This window comes from Typopeltis vanoorti, chromosome 1 (assembly GCF_054136105.1).
Source record: "Typopeltis vanoorti isolate ZY-2024b chromosome 1, IOZ_Tvanoo_1.0, whole genome shotgun sequence".
Lineage (NCBI taxonomy): Eukaryota > Metazoa > Arthropoda > Arachnida > Uropygi > Thelyphonidae > Typopeltis > Typopeltis vanoorti.
In genome coordinates, this window is record NC_143549.1 from 173,995,116 (window position 1) to 174,019,796 (window position 24,681).

The 24,681-nt window shown below is 36.1% G+C and overlaps 2 protein-coding genes across 4 annotated transcripts in view; one reads left to right on the forward strand and one right to left on the reverse strand.

Moving 5' to 3' along the window:
* Window positions 1-24,681, forward strand: part of LOC150110651 (uncharacterized) — a 368,437-nt gene that overhangs the window by 342,505 nt on the left and 1,251 nt on the right. The gene's annotated exons all lie outside the window — the stretch shown is intronic.
* Window positions 1-24,681, reverse strand: part of LOC150110652 (uridine-cytidine kinase 2-B-like) — a 169,617-nt gene that overhangs the window by 3,917 nt on the left and 141,019 nt on the right. The gene's annotated exons all lie outside the window — the stretch shown is intronic.

Genomic DNA, 24,681 nt, shown 5'->3' on the forward strand with positions numbered 1-24,681 from the left:
ACAAGGAGTTATGCAAGAGTGCCTGCTCACCCCATACTTTAACATTTTCATCCAATAAATGAACTGTCCCCAACAAAGGAGTAAAAGTCAATGGTAGAAATTCTACCATTTACATTTTTTACATTTGATCATTCTACCGTAGAATGATCAAATGTGTCATACATGCTAAAATACCAGTTTGCAATACAAGAAACATGCAGAAATTGTAATATGACTATAAAGTTATATTATTCCAAAGGTCAGGAGATTAAATAAGGTAGGTGTAAAATTGATGACCGAAGAGGTGAAGCATGCAACCTGGAAGAAAAAGGCATTGAGGAAGTGGCGCAAGATGAGCAGAGATAATCAGTTACAAAGAGCAAGCAAGGGAAGCGAACTCATTTATTGAGGGTAGCAAAAATGCAGTATAAGCAGCAGCAGTAGCGAATGATTCTAAAAGAAATCCTAGGGAATTTTTACAATATGTGGCCAAAAGAAGGAAGAATGATTATGGAAGGATAATAAACACTGACGAGGATACAGTAGAAGTATTTAATGAGCAGTTCATTAAAGTATTCCATCCTTGCAATTTTAACATAATGCAAAACCTGAGAGCAGTGGGAATGGGGGAGGAACCACTGATGGTAAGTGAACAGCAGGTGTATGAGGAATTGAATAAACTTGATGTCAATAAAGACATAGGACTCAATAGGATATCTCTGCATTTTTTGAGGGAATGATCCAGGGAGTTCACAACAACTTTAATATACATTTTTAACGAGTCTTAGATTAGCCCCAGTTACAAATGAATGAAAAGATGGCAAAATTGTTCCAATTCACAAAGGAAGTAATAAGCCTAAGGCTACGAATTATAGGTGTTGGAGAAGCTAGTGAGTACAAGGATTCAGAACTGGGTGGACAGCGCTAGAATTCTCTTTAATGGACAGCATGGGTTTGCTAAAGGAAGATCATGTTTTAGCAATCTGCTTACTTATTATAACAAGGTGACAAATACATTGGATAGGGGCAACGCATATACAGTAGTATATTTAGATTTTGCAAAGACTTTCGATAGATTGCCACATGACAAACTAATAGTTAAATTACAGATAGGGCTGGACAGCAGATTAGTGCATCGGATTGGAGATTGGCTGTCTGATGGGTATTTAGCAAGTTGTATATTGAAAAATGATATCCCAGAAGATGAAAGTCACTAGTAGTGTGCCCCAGGGGCCTGTTTTGGTGTCACTATTGTTGTGTATTTTGTATATAAATGACATTGGAAAGGGCTTAAATGGTGATATCCCATTTATGCTAACATCCCATTATCTGCATACAGCTGTTTGCAGATAATGCAAAATTGGGGAGAGTTATGAGAAGTAGAGCAGATGTTGTAGCTTTGCAAGAGGACCTAAATAGACTGTCTGAATGGGCGAGTGTATGGAAATGTCAGTTTAATGTTTCTAAGTGTAAGGTTTTAAAATTTGGGAAGCAATGATGAGATGCAGAGGGGAGGGGATATTTTACAGGAGGTGGAAGGGATGAAAGATTTGGGAATGATAGTGGATTTCTTGGTCATTTTACTAAAATTGGGAGTACAACACAGCAGATTATGGGAATGATGTGGAGAACACTGACATGTAGAAGTAAGGATATTTTGGTTCTGTTGTACAAGACTTTGATCACGCTGCATATGGATTACTGTGCACAGATTTGGTCACCAGGTTTTCAAAAGGATGAAGTTGGAGAGTTCAGAGACAATTGACTAAGTTTGTTTCTGGTCTCTGGAATGCTGAATATGAGGACAGATGCAAATTGCAGAGCCTAGTGGACAGAAGGGAGGAGACATATAAGTTGGTAAGGGGTAATTACCAGATTAATGTTGATGAGATTGTTCATAAGAATATCTGGAGACAGGAGGAGAATGAGAGGGCCATTCTGAAGCTGTATAAAGTGGGTAGGAGTAGATTTTTTTGCATGGAGAGTGGTAGGTGATTGGAATACACTGCCTGAGAATGTGGTGAGTGCTGGGACAGTGAATGCATTTAAGCTGAGGTATGATGAGCTGTGCTCGTGAAAGTGGGATCTCAGACAATGAGTCTCTTTACCCCATGGAGGTCTGTTGATAAAAGTAATGAATGTTATCTAATTAATTAGAGCTTATTAAGCTGTTGGTGGGATTCCTTCCAATGGCAATATAGTATTATGATCTCAGAGGTAAATATTCATTTATGTTTATATACAGCAGGGTCTAGAACTGTAGTTGTTCTAGAGGTTGAAAAGATTATCTACAGGTTAGAGATGCAAATAACCTTTGCAATGTTAAAGCCTAGTTTCTTCATGTCTTTTATCATTATTATTATTATTATTATGTGACACCTCCAAGGAGTCCAAAGACCCATTGAGGGAGGGCACCTACTCTACAACTCTGCATCTCCACCATTCAATCCACTAACTACAATGAACCACATCATCTACACCAATACCATCATTGGTCAACCAGACAGCAATGTCTTGATAGAAAAGATAAGATGTATTGTGTTAATATGTAGAAAATCCAGGAGAAATGTTTTTGTGCTATTGCAAATTTATGTGATCAGTTGATCGAGCTCATCCTGTGTTGGGATCCAATGTGAGAGATGACAACCCATTTATCACAAGGAAGTTTGCAAGAAGAAAGCAATCTTTTCTGAACTTTTTCAGATTTATTGTTGAGATGATGAATAAGCTGAATTTCTGAAATAAACTGGATAATTTATGGTTTAAGGTGTTTGACAGTTGAAATCCTAAGTTGGTTATGCACAAGCTTGCATCATGACAATCTGCTCATCCTATCCTATTCCCTCAGTTATACAGCTGGTGGGGATGGCTATATGCTGCCATACTAGGGAGATGATTATGAGCAAGGTGGTTTCCCATTGCCTTCCTTGCTGTAGTATATTTTATGTCTGTAGCTGTGTGTGTGTATTCACGGGACCGGTTTGCCTGTTTTGAGGGACGAAAAACTGAGTTATTGGGAGAAAAAATCCTCCACCTCCATATGACACCGCTTGACTTACCTTTAGTCGAAAGAGACCGGATAAAGGTTCCTCACATCACTGACGGGGAATTGAACCCAGGTCTTTCCGACCAGAGGACTTTGTCTATATGACTGAGCTATGATTCTACATTATGATTTATGCTAGTTTATACAATGTTGCATTTGCTCAATCGATGTTTTTAGCAACATGACACTAGCCTGAATCTACTGATACTTAGTTTTCATGAACTGTTAGCTTATGACATTGTTGCTTGCTGCATATCTGTGGGTGTTGGTGTTTAGCTGTGAATTATAAACTGTTTATTATTTTTTATTATTATTATTAATATTAATAATGGCAGAAAAATTTAAAGTGAGGGTGCTGTTGCTTCCAATAAAAACAAGTAGATGCATAAACCTATTACATGACATGCTAAGGTTAAAACGATTATATACAGGGATGAAGATGCATTAAACACTAAGTCCTGGGCTAAACACTCCTAGCACTATTGTTACAATTGTTAAAAACAATTGTAACAATAGTGCTAGGTGACAAGTGACTAGTGACAAGTGCTACACTAATTAATGTTATTCATAAACACGAAAATCTTTTAATGGTGATTGGCAATCAAACTGGTTAGCATGTTGCAAAAATTATTTGAAAATTTTTATTTGCATATCTAACGTAAATAAATGCTTTATTTACATGCATATGACTGCTTAAGGACATTATTAAACCATAATATGCATCTGTAAGTTAAAAAAAAAAAAAGAAGTTATCTGCTATATGACAGTAGTCTGGAACCTAACATGTCATGTGACCAGGAATGCCTGTTATTGTGTGCCTTGAAATTTAACTTTCTTTCTTAGAAAAACATGGCAGTATTTCTACTTTTGTTAATCCCACTTCTTATGTTGATGGTACCTACTTTAATTCTGCAGATGAGTTTTTGTCAATCTTCAACTATAATTACATTTTTTTTTTTTTAAATATGAGAAGAGAAAGCCAAGTTTAATTAGTTTTTGTTTTCTGTATACGCTCCTGAGGAATAACTTGATATAAAAGGTCAAATACAAAGCTAGTTAATTTAGGCTTCATTTTAGATTTTTTTTCCAAATAGTATCCACACCTGTTTTGTAATGTCAGAGTGTTCTCTTAACATCATGAAATAATTGTAAAAATGCTTAGATTAAATTTTTAAATGCATGAAATCTTTTTATAAATATAAAAACACATAAAACTGAGATCAAAAGGAAAATTAAAAGATTAATATTCCCAAGAGGTTTGATATCTTTAAATGGTGTAACTTCTTCTTCCTATAGCAAATACAGCAAATAAAAATCATGTCCTCATGCCTTAATTCTAGAAGAAGAACAACATCTGGTACTAACCTCTAGTTTTGTCACTATTATCGAATTTTTACCATACTGGTATCACTGCACTCTTCCACATAAAACTGCTACTTATGTTTGAATGTGTTAGAAGTGAAGCATTTTTTGATAAGATATTTTGAATAATTATTTCAACGGAAAACAGCACAGTCCCATTTTGGATATGCCAAATAGTAAATTTAATTCAAACTTATGTTGTTTTGTGGAACTACACAGATATTTTTATACTGTTATGATATTTATTTTTTCTTTGAAAGGAACAAATGCAAATTTATGTCATGACTTATTTTTCACAGTATTAACAACACCACAAACACTTTTATCAACAAAGATGTTTTATTAACGCTTATATTTCGCTGATTTTCAACTCAGCATCATCAGAGCACAACACACTTGTAAACGCGATAGTGAGTGAGTGAAACGATATAATTGCAAAAGACAAAAGATCTAAAGTCCTATTTTTTTTGGCGCCATCTAACGAAAAAAAAAAAAAAAACAGCAGTTATCCAGGAGTTTTTCTTAGGATAACCATCTCCCAAATTTTTGGCAAATTAATGCAACCATATTTGTTAAGGTTGGGAGAATACTTCAAAGTCATTGCTGACTCAAAAAATAATCTTTCAGATCTATAACGACTCCTAAATAGCACATTCATTTTCCTCAATCTAATCCTGTGTGAAGGAGTGTCCAAAGCATGGTCTGCCAGTCCCGACTTGCCATGGTAATAGTAGCCGAATGTATCTTTCATGTTCTTCCAGGTGGATGTTCACTGATCTTCCTGTTTGCCCATAATAGGCCAAGTCACAGTCACACGGAACTTCATACACTCCTGGGTGTGCTAAAGGGTGAAGTTTATCCTTAGGTGAGCGGATCAGAGTTGCCAGCTTGACATGAGGTTTGAAAGTGGTGCGAAGGCCATGCTTCAACAATACTTTGGCTATCTTTTCCGATGTACCTCTGATATAGGGAATAGAAATGGTCATGTTGTATTCTTGTGTATTAGGGAAGGGCAGAGTAATGGACCTATGTAGTATCTTATCTATTTTGTAGGGATTGTAGCCGTTGGCTAAGAACGTATGGCGCAGGTATTGGAGTTCAGTGGTCAGAGCTGTATCGTTAGAACAAATGGCTCTGGCTGTGTGTAAGTGTTTTTAAAATGCTGTACTGTTGGACTGGATGATGATGTGATTGTTTATGTAGGTATCTTCCTGTGCATGTAGGCTTTCTGTAAATAGAAAAAGATAGTGATCCATCTGAAAGGCGGGTGACTAATGTGTCAAGAAATGGTAAACAGTTATTTGATTCTTTTTCTACTGTGAAGTGAATTTTGGGGTGTTGGCTGTTTAGGTAGGTGACAAAAGCATCCAAAGTGTCTTGTCCATGGGATCAGATAGCAAACACATCATCTACATAGTGTAACCACACTTGTGGCTTGTATGTAGCTGTGGTAAGTACTTTGTTTTCAAGTGTTCCATGTAAAAATTTGCTAATGGGGGAGAGAGAGGGGGGAACCCATAGCAGTACTATTAATCTGTTTGTAGAATTCCCCCTCCCCCATGTAAAGTAAACTGTGTTCATGGTAAATTGAAATAATTCAAAAATATCTGGGGGAAATTTAGACTTGATTAAATCAAGAGTGTCTATAAGTGGTACATTGGGAAATAAGGAGGTGACATCGAAACTAACCATTATGTCTGAATCTTTTAGGATTAGATTTTTAACCAGTGTTTTGAAATGGATTGAATTTTTTACAAAAGTAGAGGAGTTGCCAGTAAGGGGGACAAGCGACTTGGCTAAATGACGGGCCAGTTTATATGTGGGACTATCTATGCTATCAACTATGGGGCATAGGGGAATATTAGTTTTGTGGATTTTTGGTAATCCATAAATACGGGGTGGTTTAACCCCGTATTAATCATCAGGAAAATAAAACCATGAATTGGTTTTATTTTCCTGATGATTTCTTTGGGCCATGATGTCACTTTTTTCAGTAATTTTTGGACTTTTTTCTTTTGGGACAAACAGATTAATGGTACTGCTATGGGTTCCCCCCTCTCTCTCCCTGTTAGCAAATTTTTACATGGAACACTTGAAAACAAAGTACTTACCACAGCTACATACAAGCCACAAGTGTGGTTACACTATGTAGATGATGTGTTTGCTATCTGACCCCATGGACAAGACACTTTGGATGCTTTTGTCACCTACCTAAACAGCCAACACCCCAAAATTCACTTCACAGTAGAAAAAGAATCAAATAACTGTTTACCATTTCTTGACACATTAGTCACCCGCCTTTCAGATGGATCACTATCTTTTTCTATTTACAGAAAGCCTACATGCACAGGAAGATACCTACATAAACAATCACATCATCATCCAGTCCAACAGTACGGCATTTTAAAAACACTTACACACAGCCAGAGCCATTTGTTCTAACGATACAGCTCTGACCACTGAACTCCAATACCTGCGCCATAAGTTCTTAGCCAACAGCTACAATCCCTACAAAATAGATAAAATACTACATAGGCCCATTACTCTGCCCTCCCCTAATACACAAGAATACAACATGACCATTTCTATTCCCTATATCAGAGGTACATCGGAAAAGATAGCCAAAGTATTGTTGAAGCATGGCCTTCGCACCACTTTCAAACCTCATGTCAAGCTGGCAACTCTGATCCGCTCACCTAAGGATAAACTTCACCCTTTAGCACACCCAGGAGTGTATGAAGTTCCATGTGACTGTGACTTGGCCTATTATGGGCAAACAGGAAGATCAGTGAACACCCACCTGGAAGAACATGAAAGATACATTCGCTACTATTACTATGGCAAGTCGGGACTGGCAGACCATGCTTTGGAGACTCCTTCACACAGGATTAGATGGAGGAAAACAAATGTGCTATTTAGGAGTCATTATAGATCTGAAAGATTATTTTTTGAGTCAGCAATGGCTTTGAAGAATTCTCCCAACCTTAACAAATATGGTTGCATTAATTTGCCAAAAATTTGGGAAAAGGCTATCCTAAGAAAAACTCCTGAATAACTGCTGTGTTTTTTTTTTTTTTTCGTTAGAGGGCGCCAAAAAAAATAGGACTTTAGATCTTTTGTCTTTTGCAATTATATCGTTTCACTCACTCACTGTCACGTTTACAAGTGTGTTGTGCTCTGATGATGCTGAGTTGAAAATCAGCGAAATATAAGCATTAATAAAACATCTTTGTTGATAAAAGTGTTTGTGGTGTTGTTAATACTGTGAAAAATAAGTCATGAATAACCATCAACACCTAAGCTTATCTGTTAGTCAAATTTATGTCCTCAAGCCCAAATATTAAGTTCATTCTGTGTTAGAAGTCAACATGACAGATTGACAACCCATTTATTACAAGGAAGCTTGCAAGAAGTAAGAAATCTTTTCTCACAGAAAAAGCCACTGAAGTGAACTTTCTCTAATGTATATCAAAATCGAATGCTGCCAGAGTGAAAATTTTACATTTCTTTTACATATAAAACTAGGTAAATCCTTACTTTACTTATTATTCCAAAAATGAAAACTCTTGTAGATGATATACACTTTTTTGCAATGTCAGTTTCAGAGATAAAAAAAAAAAAATACACATTTCATGCAGGAGACTGAGTGCACTAATTGCCTCTACTGTAACTCTTTTCCATCCCCAAACATGATATATGTCATAAATAACCATGCAGAACTACACTCTGTATCAATTCTTTCCTCACAAGATGCCCATGCATTTTTCAGGTCTGATGCTGCATGTTACAGAATGCTAAACCTAGAATCGTCCACTATGATCTGCCCTGGCTTAAAATGTGCTTGCTATATTTTGTTACATTTGATTTGCTGATTTATCATTTTCCACATTCTAAAGTCTACATACCTAAATGTTGAAGCATTAGGGACTACAAAGCTCTAATTAAAATTGGCTTCCTTTCTCAAATTCACTGATGAAGTTGGAAAAATGACAAGGCATTTGCTGTCCATCTATCTATCCTTAATGAACTTTCCTTCCAATACAGATATCAGTTCTCCTCAATAACCACAATCACATCCATATTTTCTTCTCCTTAGACATTATCTCACGTCCTTTGGCACCAAGAATAGTACCAAATGTGATGACCTCCATGTCTACTCCTCTTTTTCATAGTCTAATTACTGGTTCTACACTTCTAATTCAGGTTTCTTCTCAAAAAAAAGATATTAATTTCATGTAAAATTAGGTTGTCCAAACAGTCAAGATTGAAATATAGCATATCGATTGGTAGAGCCTCTGCTACTATTTGCTCAGTTAAGTAAGTTTGAGCACGGTTAGTAGTTGGAAGGGGACCAATCGTTTGATGCTGTTGGCACACTCTCCCTCAATGAGTCTTTGGACTCCCTGGAGGTGTCAAATAATAATAATAATATATCTGTTTAACATAATCAGATACCTGCCAGGTTGGCCGAGTGGTTAGCGTATCCGCTCTCCAGCCAAAAAGCTGCAGTTTGAATCCTGCCATGGGCATGGATGTTTGTGATTGTCTGTGAAAATACTAGTGGTGGTGGGCAGTAGATGGCATTGGTGTGCAGATGATGCAGTTTGCTGTAATTGGTGGATTGAGTGGTAGAGATGGAGAGTTGTAGAGTAGGTGTCCTCCCTCAATGAGTCTTTGGAGTCCTCACATAATAATATAATAATCAGGAGTGGTAGTAAGAGTAGTGGAAAAATTGGTCAAAAAGATAATTCATAAAAGGGGTAGGGCATTTGACAAGAATTTGATTAATTCTATGAGGGGCAACATGAAGGGTCAGTCATGCCTTAGTAATGTACTAACTTTTAATACTAGTGACAGCTGAGTTGGATAAAGAATAAAATGTCTACACAAACGATTCTGCTGGATTTTGTAAAGACTTCTGACAGAATACCACATGGAACTTTATTACACAAATTAGAACAAATGGGGATGAATATAACACTAGTTATGTGGATAAGAGGGTGGCTGATGGACAGATATCAAAAAGTGGTATATTGCAGAGCAGAATCGAGGTAATTAGTGTTATGCTAGGATCACTACTGTTTAATTTGTACATAAATAATATAGAAAAAATCTGAAAGATAATATTCAGCTGTTTGTTGATGATGCAAAATTGGGTAGAATATCAGTTAAACAAGGCAATGTGGAGAACTTGCATGATGATTTAAAGTGTCAGTTTAATGTGGAGAAATGTGGGAAGTTATGTATTTTGGGATATATCGATTATAAGCTGTGTACCATGTTGATGGAACTGTATTCCAAGTAACAGATAAAGATAAGGATTTGGGGGTGGTCAGACACAAAGTTCAGGTTTAGAGGGCATATTGCTAAGGTTGCCAAGGTAGCTCATAAGATTACTTTGGCTATTGAGGAACACATTAACATGTACAGATAAGGAAGTTGTTATTCCTCTATATAAAGCCTTGATACGTCTACATCTGGATTACTGTGCTCAGGTCTTGTATCCTGGGTTTCTTGGGGATAAAGTAGCAGAGAAGAGAGAAAACAATATAGTGAGTGGTCTGTGGAATGCTCCCTATGAGGATAGATTGAATGCGTGTGGATTGCAGAAGTTGGTTGATAGGTGAAATAGAAGTGATATGATAGAAACATTTTAATTACTTCAAGGATTTTATATGATTGATACAGAGGAAATGTTTTAGAACTTGGCTAGAAAAGACAGAACAAGAAGCCATCCCTGGAAGATGAGTTAAAATGTGGTTAGTAGGGGTGTGAGGACTAAATTTTTTGCTTGGAGAGTTGTGAATGAATGGAATGGGTTGCCAGTCAGTTGTGAACACCTTGTCTGTTAGTGGGTTCAAAGAGAGATATGATAGATCATGCAAATAGTTTGGTCTCCTGTGATGAGTCGTTGGACTCCATGGAGGTGCCCATACAATAATAATATCTGAAATGCCCCAAGTCAAAAATTCCAGCTTTACACTCAGCCACTTCCTATCTACAATTTTCCTCCAAATCAGTCTGTTACCTGTCAAGGCTCCAACATTATCAGATCGTATATATTTCTATCTTCTAAGGCACTTTTTACTGTATCAATCCACCTATATCTTGGTCTTCCTTTGTGTCTTTTTCCTGCCAACCTGGCAGAGAACACTTGTTTTGATAATCTTTCCTTTCCCATTCTGTTTAAGTGACCATACCACCTGAGATTAGCTCTGCTAAAGCATTCCTGGATGCTGACAATGTCAAGTTCTTTCCTAATATCCTCGTTTTCAATATGATATTGCCATTGATGCCATCTGTTCACACCTATAATCTTTCTCAGGACTCTCATATCTGCGGTCTCTAGTCTTTGGTCAAGTGTTTTACTTCTGACCCAGCTCTCAGATCCATAAGTTAAAATTAGCTTCGATACCGTCTTGTATACAGCTAATTTAGTGTTCTGGCTAATTTCTCTCTTATTCCATATAAATAAATTTATTCAGTTGACTTCCTACCATACCAGCTTTGTTGATCTTGTTGTCTATTTCCATAGTTAATTTACCATCTTCACTAAAAATCGTGCCTAAGTAGCTGAAATGTTTTTCTTGTTCTATTGGTTCTCCATTCACAATACAGTTGATATTTTTAATGTTTCTGCCTATTTTCATTGTCTTTGTCTTTTTAATGCTGACCTCCATACCGTAATAATGGTATGAAGGTCACCAAATCTATTACAAGTTATTCACTTTAGTCAGGGAATCTTGCAGACCTGTACTGGAATTATTTAGAAGTATAACATCATCCACATAAAGCAAAAAACTGATATTAACATCTCCAATTTTCATATCAGGTTTAATACCACTTTCCTTCATAATGTGATCCATATAGATAATGAATAACAGAGGGGATAATGCACATCCTTGTCTGACACCAGATTTAACATTAAACCACCTTCTTGTACTTCCTTCAATTCTAACTGCTGACTTACAACTCAAATAAAGAATAAGTATTGCTTGATATAATGCTCCACTGACACCATACAACTGTAGCGTTTTGAGTAGCTTCTCTCTTGGCACCTAGTCATATGCCTTTTCCAGATCTACAAAACTTAAATACAGATCTTTGTTATATTCAGAGGTGAATTCTCCATGCTTGCTGCACAAGCTCATTACTTGAGAAAGAAGTAATATTTATTTGTTAATAAATGCATGCATTTATAAGCATTCCATTTAGGCTTTTACTTTTGTAGACAGAAGACGTCTTAAGCTTGTGCGGCAATAATTGAGCTTTGCATTGTGTATCAAATTCCGATGTTTGCTCGTCTAGTCAAGCTACCTTGGCTTGCTTGGTTGTTGGAGCTTCCAGGTCCTCGCTACAGTACTGTGATTTCAATGCGCATGCATAGCCATTTCCGCTCCCTTCACGTAGTCTTAAACACAGGCCATACGTAGTCAAAGTAGCTCTAGCCAGTGAGCTTCAGCCAGCCTTTACAAGTGTGCATGTTGCTTGGGAAAATTAAGTTACAACCAACTTTTTATGACATTACTGACCAGTTCATAAAGAAGAACTGTAGGGTAGAATTTATATTCTAGTAGCTAAATTGAAAAAGATAGAATATCATTTGTAAAATAAATGTTGTATTTGTATGATTAAATGTACATAAATTTCTAAATATATAGTTTTAAATGGTCAGTAATTCATTATTCTGTTAATCAGACTCCCTGAATGATAACAAGAGCAAGTGCGACTTTCAAAACCAGCATTCGCCCCTGGTTATATTCCCATGATTTCTCAACTATCAGTCATAAAGTGAAAATCTGATCTAATCTACTCCTCCTCTTTAAGAGGAGGAGTAGATTAGATTAGAGCTGCAACCCTCCTCTTTAAAAGGCTTGCGGCTGATGAACAGTCCGCTTCCATGCCTCTCTATCTCTTGCTTGTGTAAGACTCTTGCCCATCCAATCTTTGATGTTGTCTTTCCACTGCGGTCAGGGTCGTCCTCTCATTCCCTCCACCATCTCCTGCAATACTATTCTGGGAAGCTCTTCAGAAGAACCCCTCATCAAATGTCCTGCAAATGCTATTTTTCTTCTTTGGATACTAGCCATATAGTCTCTTTTCATTTTGAATCTTTTAAGTACCTCTTTGTTGCTCACTTTTTCAGTCCAGCTGATACGATCCATTTTTCTCAAGCACCGCATTTCAAATGCATTCAGTCGGTCACTCATCTCCTTATTGATCGTCCTTATTGCATCAATTCTTGACTGTAGATGAAACTTAGATCTACCACTACACACCTGAGTCCAAGCAGCAGTCAAAACAGTGAACAATGCCTGGTGAAAGAGAACAGAAAAAAGCAAAGACTGTTTTGTCAGCTGGGAAGGTGATGGCACAGTTTTTTTGAGATTACCAAGGAATTATCATGATAGACTATTTGGAAAAGGGTAAGACAATAACAGGAGTCTATTATATGTCATTATTGGACTGTTTAAAAGAAGAATAGAAGAAAAATGGCCAAGATTGGCACACAAACGTGCTCTTTCATCAAGACAATACACCATTCCCACACATCAGCCATCTCAATGGCAAAATTGCACAATTTGAGGTTCGAATTGGTTTCACATCCACCATATTCTCTGGACTTGGCCCTGTGTGACTTCTTGTTCGAAAACTTAAAAATTTTATTCGAATGAGGATGTCATCAAGGCTGTTAATGACTATTTTGCACAATTTCGCAAATCCTACTTTTTAGATACGATGAAAAAATTGAAAACTCGCTGGACCAAATGTGTAGACCTCAATGGAGACTATGTTGAGAAATAAAGGTGATTTTTTTCCAAAAAAAAAGTGTTTAACTTATTTTTTTTTTAACAAACTTTTCAAACAACCCTTATAAGTTATATTTATTATTAAAAAGTACAACTAGTTTCTTAAGTAAAAGTCCAAGAAATAATTTCCTGTTGCTTTCCAGTTTGAAATTCTTTGACTTTTTTTGATCTGTGCTCGCCTTTGCTCAATATTTTGTAAAGCATATAAATTGGTTTGTTCAACTAAAAGTGTGAGAAAATCTTTAGAAAAAAAAAGTCCAACCAACTTTTTGATACTGAAATTTGCAGGATCAATTTTAAAACCGTAGTTTCAACAAAGTCAAATTGTGGGGGGGCGCTTGTTCTGAATTTTCCCAATGAGTAATAAATAGTAAATGTTGATGTATTTGGCTGGACACAAACTTCATCTTCAAAATTTTCTTCATCATCTGAGTCACCGCTAGTCATCTGTATGATTATAATCATCTTTGGAATCGGAACCAAATAATTCTTTCCATTCATCATCGCTCATATTAGCATAAGCTTCTAATTCTTCATCAGTAAGCTTTCTTTTATTGGCCATGGCGTAATTAAAGGTTTTTAGAGACTAGATGCAATAACCCTTACTGCACTGAATGCTGAATGTCACTGACTCTGAACTCAAGTTACACAGTCGTCAGCGCATGTAATATATAGGTGGGGTGATACGAGATTACTCGTAGTTGGTGTACGAAACAAAATTCTGACTGATAAGCCAGCAATGAGATTACTCGTACTGACCTTGAAGAAGTAAAAGTGCTTGGCGTACGGTAACAAACTATGCCCGAGGAGCATGGCAGCGAATGTGTTAAATAAAAAGTTCTATAAACAGTGGTGTGGGTTTAAAAAAAGAGTAAAACTATGCAAGTCAATCCTCACATCATTACTCCAGGCTTCGTCACTGGTATAACACGTAGTAAGATGTGTTTTCCAGATATCCTGCCTACTGAAATATATCCCTGACTGAAAGAGCATGTAGTCACTTCACAAGACCAAATTTTGTTTACTTTGTGGTCCAAATTCTGTGTATCTTTGCCCATTTTCCAGTCCATCCATCTGTTTGTTGGACATCAACAGATGGCGTATGGTCACTCAGATGCTTGGTGATGCACTACACCAGTCCTTGCCATGTGGTCCTGTTGTATGCTTTTCTGGAGGATTCAATTCTCTGAAGATCAGTCACTCCAGACATGTCATCCATTCTTAGTGAGGGTCTATCCTTTCCTCTTTTTCCAAGAACTTTACCTTCTGTTACTAAAATGATCCCCTTCCATCCTTTCAATGTGTCCAAAGTATTTCAACTTTCTTCTGTCAATACCCTTAAGGAGACTTAAAGTTCTACTGATCCCTTCTAGCACCCATCCATTTGTCTACCTTTCAGTATATGATATCCTCAACAGCCTTCTGTAACTCATCTCAAAAGTAGCTATCCTTTTTCCTATTAAACTTCTTTAGGTTCCAAGTCCCACATCCATAAGTCACTGTTGGAAAAACAGCTGCATCCAAAGTCCCTCAGCTTTGTTGCTGTAGAGATAGATCCATCCTTCTAGATTTCATGAAGCACAAGTTTAAGTCCAAACTGAATGTCATCAAAGACAGGAATAGATCAGTACTAACAGATGAACTGGAAGTCCAAAACAGATGGAAAGAATACTGTGAGGAACTGTGCAACAGAGGATAAAGAAAATTTGGAAGAGTCCTCTCACCAGGCAAATTGCAATTTGGACATTGGTAGTCAGCATTCATTGTGTAAAATTTTTGAAAAAAACATGTTTAGGAGCAATTATTTTACTTACAATTAAGAAAACAATTACCAAAGCATTCAGATTAAGCTTACTTTTGTGTCATGCAATTTATGTCTGGTTCATGTTTTCCTGATGATGACCTTGATATAGAGGTCATAACATAGAGTGTTATTTTCTTAATTGTAAGTAAAGTAATTGCTCTAATGTGTGTTTTTGTCTCCATAAATTCTACACAAATGATTTTGGAGATTCAAAATTGGAGACAATCTGTATTAACTGTTTCAGATGTGTAATTCCAGTAAAATTAAAGTTTAATACTGTTATGAAAACAAATGTAAAAAATAAACAACTGTCTCACTGCATTTGATATCAGTGTAACTGAAAATACTTATGGGTATTTTCAGTTATATGATAGGTATAATCACTATCCATTGATTATACAAAATTCCACAATGTGCAGCTTATGAATGGCTAGATATTGTAAACAAAATAGCAGGCACTAGATTACATTATTGCATTAGGTTCTAAACACAGACAGCAGAGAAGTTTTTTTTTCCCCCACATATACATACAATGAATATTAATATGCAAATATATTGCTGGTGTTTTCACCACATGGAACAATTGGTACTATTTATTATGGCACTCTGCTAGTTTCGTGAAATTGCTGTGTTTTACAGCATCATCATCAATAGACAAAGTGAATAAAAAAATAGGTTACAAATATGTATTGACCACAGTAAAGAATAACTACGGAATGCTCACATGTGCCACATGGACATTGGATGGTTGCATGCTACTGACTGTTTAATGAGACAGGTCTAGACTTGGTGTAAAATCATGCCTTCTTTCTTATTGGATGTTGAGGGTGTTTCATCATTTCAGCTGACTTTTTGAACACCCTTGAGTATATTATTATCGTACGGCACCTCCATGGAATTCGAAAACTCATTTACAGGAGAACCAAACTATACACATACAATTTATCATACTTTTTCATGAACTCATTAACCCACAAATTGCTAACAAATGACTCTAGCAACCCATTCCATTCATTCACAACTCTCCAAGCAAAAAATCGTGATAACTAATATTTAAGGAATTGACAGCGTATACTAGAAATATAGATTAAATAAACTTTAATTTATACTTACCTTACACTCCAACATAATGACATAATGGTCAGTTTTGATGTCTCCTCCCTATTCACGAATATCTCCCTCAAAGAAACCTTAGAGCTAATCCAAGCTAAATTTCCTCCCGATATCTCAGCCCTATTTCAGTTTACAATGAACTCAGGCTATTTCGTTTGGCAGGAAAAATTCTACAAACAGATAGAGGGGACAGCCATGGGTTCACCACTTTCCCCACCCTTGGCCAACTTCTTCATGGAGACGTTTGAAGAGAAGCCTTAAACTCAGCCCCACAAAAACCTACCATATGGCTTCGCTACGTTGATGATGTCTTCGCTATTTGGCCACATGGCCCGGATTCACTCCTCTCCTTCCTAACACACTTAAACAACCAACACCCTAGAATCAAATTCACCCTGGAAAAAGAGGAAAACAATAACCTCCCTTCCTAGACACACTAGTCACCCGCCAACCTGATGGAACCTTGGTTTTCTCAGTTTATAGAAAACCCACCCATACAGGCAGATACATTCACCAACAATCCCCCCCCCCCCCCTCACAACAATATGGAGTTATTAAAACATTATTCAACAGGGCAAAAATAATCTGTTCTAATGATCAAGCCCTAACCACTGAACTAAATCACATCCGTGACACTTTCTCAGCCAACGGCTACCCCCTCCAAAAAATACTTAACCCAGTTATCCACAACCCACCACCCCCTCCCCTTCACAATAAAGATTACTCCAAATCCATCACCATTCCCTACATTCGAGGCACCTCGGAAAAAATCAATAAAATCCCACCTGTTACAGACCACATAGAAAACTGGCATCCCTTATCCGCTCCACCAAAGACCAACCACTCCCCCTAGACCTACCTGGTGTATACCAGGTCCCTTGCAGCTGTAAACTGTCCTACTTTGGAAACAGGCAGGACAGCAAATATCAGAATCTCAGAACACAAGGATTACATCCGATTTCACCAGTACAGCCACTCTGGGCTTGCAGACCACGCTCTGGATACTCGCCACAGAATAAGATGGAAGAAAGCCACAGTAATACACCGCAGCAAGTTCAAGTATGAAAGACTATTCATGGAATCAGCCTCGGCCCTTAGGAACATGCCAAACCTCAACAAATTTGAATGCATGAGACTGCCCCAAATTTGGGAAACGTTTATCAGAAGAACTTCAGCCCAAAGGCCAAGAACTACCAATATAGCCCTCCAGGGGGCACCATCAGGACTTTAGGAAAATGCTAGCTTCCTAGCTTTAGTCTCATTTGCTGTTATTAGTACTTGTGTGCACGTGTCTTAGTAGTAAGTTCCCAAGAAGATGGCAATGTGACGTTCGCCGAAATATCGGAAAGTATAAATTAAAGTTTATTTAATCTATATTTCTAGTATATGCTGTCAATTCCTTAAATATTAGTTATCATGTTTAACCAGCGTATAAGCCTCTCAACAAGAATAAAGCAAAAAATCTATGATAATCTGTGATATTCTGTCAAATGCCTTCACAAAATCTAACAGAATCATCATGTAGCCATTTCCTTAATCAAATTCAGCTGTTCAATCCATCATAAAAAGTTAGTAAATTACTATGGTATGACTGACCCTCCATAAAGCCATGTTGCCCCTCATAGAGTATTATTCCTATCCACTCCATTCTTGAATTCTCTTTTTGACCAATTTTATCAGCACTTTTACTACTCCTGAGATACTGATTGGCCTATAATTTGCCACCACAGTCTTAAAACCTCCCTTATGCAAGGGAATTATTTAGTCCTCTTTACACTCCTTGGGAACTTTACCAGAGCTGAGACTTAAAGAGCCTAGAGGCATTGGCATTTCCCTTGCACATTCCTGAAAAATGCAAGCTGATGTCCCATCTAATCCTAGAGCTATATTCACATTGAGATTCTGCAATATTCCAAGAAGCTCCAATTCAACCACCTCTGTTCCCACTTAAATCTCTATCATATATGTCACAGCATTAACCTCACTTGTATGATGATATATCCTTGCAAAATTGTAATCTATATGGATCAACTCAGTTTATAGCCACATTATTTGACATTTGCTATCTGTGTATGTGCTGCCAGTCCTGATTTGTGTTTTATCTCGTTCTTCCCATCCTTGAAATATTTGGACATGTGTGCCTGTCCAATGTTACACAACCCACAGTCACAGTGTATCTTGTAGATACCAGGCTAAGTGGGGACAGGGTAGTTTTTGGAAGGCTGGAGAGATGGGCAATTTTGTTGAGTGTGTGGAAGTCAACTTTTATACCTTGATGACAGTAATTGTGAAATCTTGTCTGTGACCAGTTGTATATATGAAAGACTTACTGTCTCTCTAAAATCATGTTTTTCACATTCATCTGGTTGCCTAGGAAGTTGATTTGGATTTTGTCGAACAATGATCTATTGTGGCTGAAAGGATGGAACTGAGATCATCTAATTCCTGGTTTCTTTTGTGTATATTTTGTATGTGCTATTTCTCAGGGTTCATATAATATCAATTTTTTGTGTTAGGTGGTGATGAGATTTGGTGCATAAGTACTCTCCTGTGTGGGTAGGTTTCCTTCAAATTAAGTAATTGAATTTATTCTACTCAGACAACTCTGCGTGTATCCAATATTAAAGACCTGTGAACTTCCAACTCAAAACTGCATTTTATCTGAGGTTGAATGATATTAAGGTGTGAGATAAATTCTTCTAGTTCGTTAGTGGAGCTGGGTCAAATGATGAAAATTTCATCAGCGTACACTTAATAATACTTTAGGTCATATTCCCTTGTGCTTGTAAGGCTTGTTTCTCAAACCACTCTATGAACAAATTAGCTAGTAGCAGAGAAAGGGAAAAACCCATTGCCAATCCTTCCTTCAGTTGAAAAAAATTCTTCTTTGAATTTCAAAAAGCTGTTGTTAATACAATGCCTAAATAGTTCTACAATGTTCATTGTTCCACACTGTACAACATATCCATGAATATAAACTAAAGAAACCAGAAATTCAGTTCCATCCTTCTAAAGACTGCTAGACAGCCAGATGAGCATAAAAAACAAGATTTCAGAGGGATAATCAGAGGCATTGCTAGTTTCCTTTGACTAAGTTCTTTAATTTATGTCTCAGTTCTGGTAGAGTTGCAAGGGAGTGGGAAAGAGGGCAAAATAATTCCCTTGGATAAGGGAGGTTCTAAGACTGCAGTAGCAAATTATAGACCAATCAGTATCTGAGGCATGGTGATAAAAGTAGTAGAAAAATTGGTCAAAAAGAGAATTCAAGAATGGATAGATAAAAACATGCTACTGTACGAGGGTCAACATGGCTTTGTGAAGGTTTGGTAATGCCTTAGTAATTTACTAACTTTTTATAATAGAGTAACAGCTGAGTTGGATAAAGGAAATGGCTACATGTTGATTCTATTGGATTTTGCAATGGCATTACAAAATCCAATAGATTTTGACAGAATACTGCAAGGAACTCTATCACACAAATTAGAACAAATGGAGATGGACATGATGCATATTCCTGCAAAACCTTAGCTGATATCCCATCTAATCCCACAGCTGTATTTTCATTAAGATTCTTCAATATCTTAAGAACCTCCAATTCATCTACCTCTGTTCCCACATCAATGTCTGTCACATAGGTTAATGTAGTAACCTATAATATCAGAAATGATTTAAACAACAAATTACATGATAACCACAGTAATTAGCTTTAATGAAAGTACAGATATTTCTTACTGAAAATATCATTAGTGTGCAGAAAAGTACATTATTGTGTAGAAACTGATGTACTGTTATTTTCAGTATGAAATATCTGTACTTTCATCAAAGTTAATTACTGAGGTTATCATGTAATATGTTATTTATAGTTATGCCACAGTTATAAATAATTTGTGATCTTTCAAGATCAGAAATTATTTATTATATGTTTGATATCATCCTTCTAGAGCATGGCACTTACCATTATTGGATAAATGATTGTTGTATCTGCCTTGTATTCTGTTCTTTTAAATTGCTTGTTTATCCTCATGATGTACTATTAGCTTTGGTGTGAATCATCATCATCTTCAGTGGTTTTAAAAGACACTTAAGTCCCCATGACTTTCTAAGTATGCTTAGATTTCATAACCATAATTCTAGGATAAGGTGGTTAAGCCCTGCAAGTATGCTGTGTGTTCAATAAAACGTTCAATATTATTACATTGAATACCTTAACTTGAAATCAGGTCTTGCATAACATTGAGATCAAAGGCTGGTGTGCCCAATTGTAGGAAGAAAAATCAAAGTCTCAAAGTTTCCTCAAGAGAAATCCAGCCTCTTCTGTATGACACTGGTTAACTTACCTTCAGCTGAAAATCCTGAAAAAAGGTTCTTCACATCCTAGATGGAATTCAAACCCAGGTCTTTCCAACCAAAGGGCTTCATCTATACCAAACGAGCTACAGAGGCTCTATCTTGGTATGAGCTATTTGTGCTACTTTCAATGAATTTATTGTGTTGGATGTGTTTCACTCTCAATTACTATCACAGGTTTCATTAAAATTTAAGATTAAGAGAATAGCTCCATCTGCATTAATAGATATTCAAAACAAATTACAAAAAAAAACGGTGAATAAATTATTTTTAAATATAAACAAAATTAATTACAAATTAAGGATTAAGGAACACATGAATGGTGAGTATTAGTCAGTATAACTTCCCAAAATTGAGAAAGTTTTAGGCAATCACTTTTGTTCAGGTTTGGGCTGTGAATATATGCTTCACAACCCAAACCTGAACAAAAGCGATTGCCTAAAACTTTCTCAATTTTGGGAAGTTATACTGACTAATACTCACCATTCATGTGTTCCTTAATTTGTAATTAATTTTTTGTTTATATCTACCCTACATATATAAAATGATAAGCCTTTTTATGTCACGTTTTTTGAAAGGTTTCTTCAAAATTCGAGTCACCAGAATTCAAGGAGAACTGGCCTACCAGTCCAGAACATGAGGGAATTGGTTTTGAAAAAAAAAAAATAAATAACAGGTGTAATTAACTCTATATTTAAACCAAACCTAGTTCAAAAACAAACCAGGCTAAAAGTATACAATACATTAGTCTTACCGGTCTTAATGTATGGAAGCGAAATCTGGACAATAAAACAAAAAGACAAACAAAGATTAACAACAGCAGAAATGAAGTTTATGAGAAAAACTGCAAAGTATACCCTATTTGATCACAAAAGAAACAAAGATATTATGAAAGAATTAAACCAAGAACCAGTAATAGAAAAAATTAAAAAATATAAACATAAATGGATGGAACACATTCAAAGAATGAAAACAGAAAGATTACCAAAACAAGCCTTAAAGTACAAGCCATTAGGAAAAATAAAACTAGGACGTCCTCTTAAACGATTCAACATGACTTCTAAGGCCGGAACAGGCCATGCTAGGCCTAAATCCTTGATACGTATGATGATGATGACATATATTAATGCAAATGGAGCTATTCTCCTGCGGCTGATAGTGCACATAATATCACATGCTTTCAATTGAATTGTTCCTTTTTTGTGTTTTCCTATAATTATATCGACAATAGCTAAAAACTTAGCCAGGGGGAAAAAAAAATTTTTTTTTTTTTACAAATAAAGACAGTCAAATTAAACCTAAGTGATCATGGTAATAATATTTTATAATGAATTCTTACTCTCATGTCTCAATTTTTAAAAGAATATGAAGTCTTACCTTCCAACTTTAGTGTTGTTAATTTCCATCCAACCTGCAAAACTACTACTTTGCTTAACAGAAACTCAGCTTTCCACTTTAATCACTGCTCTCCCCACTTTAACCAGCTGCATGCACACTTACTTTATTTTGTCTCAAAGACAATATCTGTATATGTGATACTTTTACTCAGATATCTCAATGTCAGAGTGCGTCCAACTTAAAAATTACTTCTTCCTGATTTCTTAAGGTTATAAAATTCCTTTCCCATTCTCCATAAAATATGTTTTTGTTTCTAATGCTATTGTTTGTTACCAACTATTCTGAACTTTGATTTTCTTTCTCCAAATCTCAATTTTCTTTAGAAGAATGAACAGTGAAGTTATCCTACACAAAGATTTTAATGTTTATAACTGCATCTGGTTTCTCTGTTCCAAGAGCAGTAAGCCACCAGGTAGAGATGCTAAGGATTTCCTTTCACCAGCAATCTTATGGTTCAAGGTTTTGTAAATACCAGATAATCTCTAGCCATTATCCAAATAATCTCTTCCTCACCAGTGTTCATTTTAAGTATATGTTGTTTGCCCGAAGTCTGTGCTCTGAATTGTTCATAGCACAAGCTAATGTTAATATCTTCACCCAAAAAGCAGCACTCAGATAGCTATCCTTAGTTTTTAAGTTGTCTGGTATTACTCATATAAGATGCCAAATGAAATATCTTCGTTATTTTCATGCTTAACTTTAATGGTTGGATTATTCTTTCCCGACTGCTGATCCTGAACAGTGAATACAATAAGGAAACAATTGTTATTGTTTCCTTATTGTATACTAAGAAATATTTATTCTACATTCCACTTTGATGGCAAATATTCTAACTGCCATTAGGGTTCGTGCTCTGTTGGAGCCAACTTATGTTTTGTAAAACTACTTTTTATACTCTGTTGTTCCATTGGTATTCATTCTATTTCTCAGAAAGTATCATATTCAAACTATTTCTAAAAGAAGAAAAAAATTCTTTATAATGAAATTACCTATCTATTGTTCTCATTTGACAACTCGATTGGTAATGAAGACATTCATTAACACATTTCTAAACTACCTGAAAAATTCAACAAGTAAATGACCAGTGATGTAAATTCCACTATTATCAACAATCAATAGAGGATCTTTTTTGTTCATGCCAACCACCTCTGGACAAATGTGATGGAAAAATATGGAGAACCTTGAGTCATTACTCTAGATATCTCCAAAGCAGTTGAAGTATTGTGCAATAAACTATTAAGTAGGCTCCCCTTATATGAGCTGTCATTTTCTCTCTGGTCATACATTAACCTTAAGTGGGTCTCTGATAATCTTGTCAACTTCAATACTAACAAAACTCGATCCTGTCTTATTTCTTGCAAAAAAATAAATAAATAAAAATTCTTCCCATCTTATTTCTCACATCATCCAATTTTCTGAATAAGATGGAATCTCTTCGTAGGATAAGTCTAATTTCTAATCTAACATGACAAACATGCTGTCACCTCAGCATCCACAAAAGAGACAGAAATTAAGAGAAAATGTTGAGCTTACTATCTGAAGTAAGATTACACAGATGATTTATGATAGTAATGAAGTGTGTTCCGTATTCACTGCTGCTGCTACTGTATATTCTATTCTATGCAACCGTGAAAGATATAGGGCATAAGGCTGTTTTGGTGTGGTGGCTTGACTAAGCAGGTGTTTCAGTATGCTCCAAACAGATTGAAAGTAGCCTGACTTCACAGCATCCATAAATGTGCATGTGTGTACGTTTGCTCACAACTATATTTTGGATTTAGCAAATATTTAAAAATATCAAATATACAAAATGATAGTAAACATACAGGTAGGCATTCAAAAATCTAGTCATCGATAATCTGGTTCCTTCAGATCTCCGGCATGGATTTCGGAGCATGCATTTTCAAATTTACCGTGTTGGCACGCCACTGTTTTCTGTTTATGTTTTGATGGCGCTGTAGTCTATAAGCATGCGATAAACTGCTTGTTCCTTCTCATTTTATCATTTATTTGCTGCTGTATAGCCCCATTATGGATTCAGCAAAGAAAAGAGGTGGCATAAAATGTAAACATCATGCGTTGTCGATTGCAGAGAGAGAGTGGAAGTGCTTTTTTATTCAGAATATTTTATATATGAACGATTTTATTCAGTTGAACTAAAATTCTGTAGAACTGTTATATTTATTTAGTTGGTGAACATTAAAATTTCATAAGCTTTTCATTTAGTGCTTAATTTTCTTTCTTTAAAGGACTGTACAGGTAGTCATTTTCTGTTAAAAATATACAGCATATATAACCATCCGAAATCTGGCACCCTTCAGGTCCAGAGGTTGCCGGATTTTTGAATACCTACCTATACATATTTAAGCATCCCATTCATGTGCTGACTCCTATCTAGGAAGTTGACTACTATGATGCATCTCATGGTTAACTATAGGCATAACAACATGTGGTGAGGACTATCTCTTCCATATATGTATTTAAGCATATGCAGTTAATTCATTTATGTCAGATTTACTTGTTTTTCTATATTCACCTCTTTCTAATGTACTGATGTTAAACAAAAATGGATTTTGCCACAGTAATGTGGCAAAATCTATTTGCTCACCAAAATACAGATTTGTTATTCTCTAATAACCAGATACTTCTTGAGTCAAGGTCAACTATTTCTTGCCAAAACTTCCAACAGATTTTGTTTGTTTTTTTTTCATTTTCCACATGTGGAATGTGTTATGTCTGCCCTAAAATGGATACTTTGTTGAAGTTCTACATACTGAACAGTTACATTTAAGTGCCTCAAACAAGATTCAAATCAATGATAT